Here is a 6,385-nt window from a genome sequence, read left to right as displayed (position 1 = left end):
GGCAGCCAAACCGCACACAGGCACTCACTTGCTCCCCTCCTCCCACTGGCAATACTCTAATGTTCACATACACATCGCTATAGATGTCCACTATCTTGGAATATAGATGTAATTTATCCAATTCTATCCCTAAATTTGCAGTACTTTTTCTCCTGCTCGGGTAGCGTGGCAAAGTGATTTCAGATAATTAGCCATCAGTGAAATATATCATTGAGAAGTATTCATTTGTCATCTTGTACTATTTTCCCTAGTAGTTGGTTCTATTTTTAAAGTCAAAATCACAGAATCAAAGAATGGTTTGCATTGAAAGGGACCTTAAAACCCAACCAGTTCCAATCCCTGGCCATGGGCAGGGACACCTCTCAATAGACCACATTGCTCAGAGCCCTAGAGCTCAAAGCTCAAAGTTGGCTGTCACTGATGTCCTCCTTATTTTCCATGTACCTTAGCATAGTATCCAGGAGGATCTGCTCCATGTACTTGCCAGGCACAGAGGTGAAACCGACTGGCCTGTAGAAAAAAAGCCCAAAAAAATCCAACCACACCTTCCCACTAAGCATTTATATTTCTAATCCTAAACCAATGAATTCAGTAGGCACTGTAGCTTTTTGTAGCATGTTCACATTATAATTTAGAGCATTATCAAGCAATATAAAAATCAGACACATCTGTGTGAATAGAAAAAAAAAAAAGAAAAAAAAAAAAAAAAAAAAGAAGTTACTCACATGAAAACTGAACACCTCTCTGCTTAATATACTGTCAAACACATTGGAGGTTAAGCACTGATACTGTCCAGAATCATTCATTTCACTGGGGTTGTTGGTGATCATACTTCCTTCTATTAAAATGTAGCAATGATCGTCTTCAAGGTTAATTTCACTTTTGTTTCTAGGCCATTTTAGGAAAAATAAAAAATAAAAAGAGGAAACTACTTAAGCATTTTATGGTCAAAGAAAAGCATCAAGCTTAGTATGCAGAACCTAACAGCACTAGCTATTACTGAGGACGACAGCTTTTCAAAGACAGCATTTGCAGTAACCCATTACTTTGGAAAATCCTTGAATGGAGACATTCTACAATGCATGCTTTACAAAGCCTATGCTTTTCTATGAAATGCAAGTCAAATCTTATCTTCAACATATGAAAAATAAATAAATAAATAAATAAAATCATTATTTTGCCTACACTGAATCAAATGAGTATACCTTTTATTTGCAAAACTATCGTCCATAAAGGCTTATAATTTGATTTTAGTAAAGCAGATGCATATTTTATATAAACAATATGACTGTTACTCTACTTTTGATAATCAAAGTTTCAAATCATAACTGATTGTCAAAGCTTTAGGCCCAGATGATCTTAAAGAGTTAGCAGTGGTGAGTCTACACTATCTGAACAAGGAACATTTATTTTCCATTCTTTTGATATTGTTCTTCTAGGATCAAGAAATGGAGAAACCTGATTTAAACACTAAAAGCAGAAGAGCAAGAGCTGTGAACAGAAGTAAGGTAGATTTATATACATAGACTGTTGGGGAATAGAGAATGCTGGCAATGCAGAAGGGCCAAAATATATTTTCTGGGCCATGATACACAAAATTCAGAGAAGACTAAAGCTGGAGAGAACAGAATTAACTGAAAGCTGGTTAAGGTTTCCTGAACATTCTCTGGAAGAAAGAACAGAAAAAGGAAGAAAGGACGGAAGGAGGAAGGAAGGAAGGAAGGAAGGAAGGAAGGAAGGAAGGAAGGAAGGAAGGAAGGAAGGAAGGAAGGAAGGAAGGAAGGAAGGAAGGAAGGAAGACAAAAAAACAAAACTCTCATCTTTCTCATTCATCTCCAAAACTAAAAAAGCAAACCCTTCAAGAGTCCACCAGCCACAAGAGAAAGGATATTGTGAGGTAGATTAGTAGACTCCAGCACTCTGGAATAACCTCTAGGAGGGTGCCATATCCCAATTAAAGAAAAAATAATCAACACAAAGGAAGACTTCAAACATTCCCTTTTGTGTCAAATGGGCATTTAATGGTCATGACCATTAAATTGTTAAAAGAATGTTTCTAATATCGCAAAGGAAATTTTAACAGGTATCACAAATACCTATGAAAAGTGTCACATGTCTTCAACGTTATGAGGCACAGATTCTTCCTTTATCAGTAGTTTGTAGTCATTCTGCAATTTCAACATCGCCTCATGAAACTGCAAAGCTTTGCCAGAGCTCAGAAAAAAATGGTAGAACTTGGCATCATCCAGACTTCAGAGACACCTTTAATGAAGAAAAATGATCAGTTCACCCTACATTCTTAAGTCTCACATTAAATGAGGTACAAACAGAAAGACTCAACTGAAGTAGTTTTGACTTTTTCTTAATCCCAACATCAGAACAACCAGAATTAAGATTAGTTGTAAAATTTCCATTTGCCCCTTTTATCATGATTGAGCTCCTGGTCACAGAGGACTCCTGCCTCATTCACTGTAAGAAAGAAAACCATGTTGTCAGTATCTTTAACTGTAAGGGATATAAAGGAAATACCTGTAGGAATCATTACTTAATTTTTAAAGAGGTTCATATGTAACAGAGCAAAATAATAATCTTTCATCGTGAATAATTTATTAATGATTTAAGATTTTGAATGAAAATATGAAATCTGACTTTTCTGTAATGAAATAAAAATTCAAAATGAATTGATCTACAGCTGATGGAAATTTAGGTAAGGAAAAAGTCAAAATGACATGATTTGGAATTTCCAAATGGGAACTGAAGCAAAATTTAGTTTGCCTTAGCTGACTTCATTTAGTTTTATTTTCAGTTAAATTCAATGCTAGATTATGCTCTTGAATTGCTACCCCAAAACTTTGGAGCTTGGAAGCTCTCTGCATATACATGCCAGCACCCATCTGAATGATTATATTACCCTTATAGATCCAAGCATATTAGAGGAAAACCAACACTGAATTGTGTTACATGCTTTCTTCTAAGTAAACTGATTGATCAGGAAGGAGAGAGATCCAAATATAATGCTTAAAAGCCAATTAGCTGGTGGAGAAAATCAAATATATTTTTTTCTTGAAAACAAATGACACAAGATTTCAAAATATAGTAATTTGACTTAAGCAGAAAGAAAATATTTTTTTTAATTATTTTTTCTGCTGCCTTTTCTATCAAGAAACGATACTGCCAAAAAAAAAAAAAAAATCCAGCCAGCTTATATGTGTCCTAAGTAAAATAGGAAATGCAGTCTGCATTTGTTGATTGCGTTCCAATAAGAAAATGAAAAAACAGTTGGACCAAGAAGGTGGCACAGACCCTCCAAAGAGACTATCACCACAATATATTGTGGTTTTCTGGGAAGGCTAGACAAAAGGTTCCACTCTTTCTGTAGGCATTTGTGACTTTTCCCCATGGGTACACGCTATATTTAAGGGGTTGACAGCTCTTTAACAGTGTGTAGAACTAATATTCATAATTTTTTATCAGTGAACAAAGTAGCCAAAATGCAATAGAAAATACATAAGAAATATCAGCAAGGAAGAGTGTAACAATAGCTTTCATCCCACGCTATGAGGAGCTGATGCAATTCCAATTTAAAGACGCTAAGAGTCCTTATGCTCTGAAGAATGACTCTATGAGAAAAGATAAAGGGTTTCTGGAAGAAAAAAAAAATTCTCCCTTAACCTTCCTACATTATTCATAATTTGTATTAAATGTGAGAAGTGTCAGATATACCAAATAGATAATGTGATGGCATCATTCTGCTCTCACCTGTAAGTGGGCACCATTAATACAATGAGCTCAGACTTGCACATGCAGCTTAGCAGATGTGTATAATAGATAACTGTGGCATAATGGTATGTATGGGATAACAGGCAAGAGGCAATGGTTACAAAGGAGCAAGATGGTGAACAAGGGAGTGAAAAGATTCCATTTTTCTCTCAGCCACAGTATCCTACATTGCATAGTCATGGCATTTGATTTAACTGCTCTTTATTGATTTCTCCCTAAGAAGAGATAGCATTTTCTAGCTTTATAGAAGTTGTATTTAGAAAAACAAAATCAGTTAACATCTTGTCAGCTGTCACAGACACAAGTCCATAACATAAAACAAGAAAAATGCATCCCTACACATGGATATATACAATGCATAGAGAACATAATTTGAAATTTCACAAATCCCTTTGGCTTTATTCACTTCCACTTATGTTTTTTGCTTATTCAGAATCAGAAGCAATCAGGAAAGTCATGTGGTTATGAGAAAAGTCATAAGTTACAGAGCTGTTTCTGTTATGTTGTTCTCCAATGCACAATAACTCTCAAAATTGGAGTGCATCAGCCAAGAGGTCTGAAAATTACAAAAATAATCTAAAACATTTATTTGCATGGGGGGTTAAAATTTCAATGAGCTTGACAATTCAGAGACACTTTCTCCTTAGAATCAGTAGGGAAAATCATATCATTTTGCTCTTGTAAAAACACCAGACCATAATTAATACTTCCTGTGGAAACAGAAGTGCCATAGTTTTGGAAGTTTGAACAAATGTTAATATATTATAGGTTTTATAAAGTTAGGTTATAGAATGTGAAATTATCTTAATTTCCCAAATATTCAGATCATGTTATTTCAGATACCATGTTAAAAAAAAAAAAAAAAAAAAAAAAAACAGTTAAGGAGAAAATAATAAATTAAAAGATTAGAAAAAATGCTAAGGTAATAATGAATTAAATATATATATATATGTGTGTATATATATATATATATATATATATATATATATATATATATATATATTCTAAGGCTGTTCATAAAAATGGCTTTCTTGTCAGATGTTTTTTGTCCTGAAGTCAAATGAACAGCTCCACAGAATTAAGACAGCTAGAAGGAATTAATTATTTTATCCCACCTGTAAACAGTAAGGTAAATAAAAATTCTGCTGCTTGCAGGAGCTCTTATCACAAAGTACTAAGACTCAGTTTTCCTCTTCCTGTCAAAGAATTGCTAAGAAAATCACTTATAAAATTAATGGCAGCAGCTACTATTAAATAATATATATAAAAATCTAACATTTCTTTTTCCTCCACTCTTTTTAATTTTGCATATATCTGTATCTTCTCTTTAATTAACAGTTCTAGACAAGAAAACTTAGATAGATGCAAATAACACATCTATGATGACACATTAAGCAGTTTATAACCTCCCTATTTATTTGTGGAATCTAATGGTAGAGTTGGCCTCCTGTCCTACCAATACTGCCTTGAAGTAAGCCATAAGCTGCTAAGTAACATCTCCTTTAGCCAATTTGTTTTTTTGGTCATTGACACATCAAAACAATTTATGCATTAATCTACTAAATCCATCCAACTTCAACTACATCTTGTGGGTTCACATTCTGAGAACTGTGACCCTTACCATACCAGTAACAGTTTCATGAAGGTTAGCTAGACAAGAAGAATTGCACAGGGATGCAGTCAGAGAGGAAAAACAGGGCCTGAAAAAGGATGAGAACCATAGGTCATAAGTGCTAGTTCTGAGCTGTGAAATTCCATATTCTTAAATTACATGATTTGGGTCTTCTCATGTCTGTTATTGACATATTGTGAAAAGAGCACATGAAAACACATTATGTTATTCACCCTTTCTTTTTCATGACTCTGCATTTATTGAATGGGTCTTATGTTTTTGGTCTCATTTCAATGCTATGCAAATGTGAATTTTGAAAATGCCTTTGTTTTCAGGGATGTATTTTTCTATTGAAATAAACTCAAATAATTACCCTGTCAAGATAAAAAATCAAAGCAACAGCAGTGAGTAGTTTCTGTTTTGCAACATTTTCAAGTTTTTTAGCCCTTTCTGTAGGACTGTGTAAGGGAGTTTGGATTGCTTTTCTGAATACTTACACTAATGCCAAGTTTAGGTGCATTGCTTCAGCTGGGGTTCTTGGCAGAAACCTCTTTTCTGGGGCAAGTATCTGCATTACTAATAAATAAATAAATAAAATAAATAAATAAAAAATAACACTAAACAATTTCTGATATCACAGAAGTTAAAATAACTCTAGTACTGAGTTTTGAGTACTACACCTGAGCCCACAACAGCGACAATGGAATCAGCTGGCAAAGCTTACTTTAAGCAAAGAAAATGTGGGCATGAATACAATGTATGAATTGTTTCTTATAATTCAGTTACCTGATTCTCATATTGCACATGCAAGAATACTAATGAATATGAGCATAAATAATCATGGCACTCATCAAGCTAGAGTTTAGGGGAAAAAAAATAATAATGAATGCAAAAGTAAATCATGATTATATATTTAGACGTTATTCCATGCAAATAAATAGGTGTACATTTAGGGAGTCTTCATGAAGACCAATATTTTTGGGTAGACCTGTG

The 6,385-nt window shown here is 34.0% G+C and overlaps 1 long non-coding RNA gene across 1 annotated transcript; it reads right to left on the bottom strand.

The window, feature by feature from the left end:
- Positions 1 to 741: 741 nt before the first annotated feature.
- LOC140001513 (uncharacterized) lies at positions 742 to 5,969 on the bottom strand. Its single transcript, XR_011806760.1, has 4 exons — positions 5,890 to 5,969; positions 5,407 to 5,480; positions 2,097 to 2,262; positions 742 to 888 (listed from the first exon to the last, which is right to left on the bottom strand). It is a non-coding gene; the product is annotated as an uncharacterized lncRNA (long non-coding RNA).
- Between the last annotated feature and the right edge of the window lie 416 nt (positions 5,970 to 6,385).

Source organism: Anas platyrhynchos, chromosome 1 (assembly GCF_047663525.1).
Source record: "Anas platyrhynchos isolate ZD024472 breed Pekin duck chromosome 1, IASCAAS_PekinDuck_T2T, whole genome shotgun sequence".
NCBI classification, from domain to species: domain Eukaryota; kingdom Metazoa; phylum Chordata; class Aves; order Anseriformes; family Anatidae; genus Anas; species Anas platyrhynchos.
The sequence above is the reverse complement of the archived record's forward strand: the minus strand, read 5'-3'. Positions and strand labels throughout refer to the sequence as shown.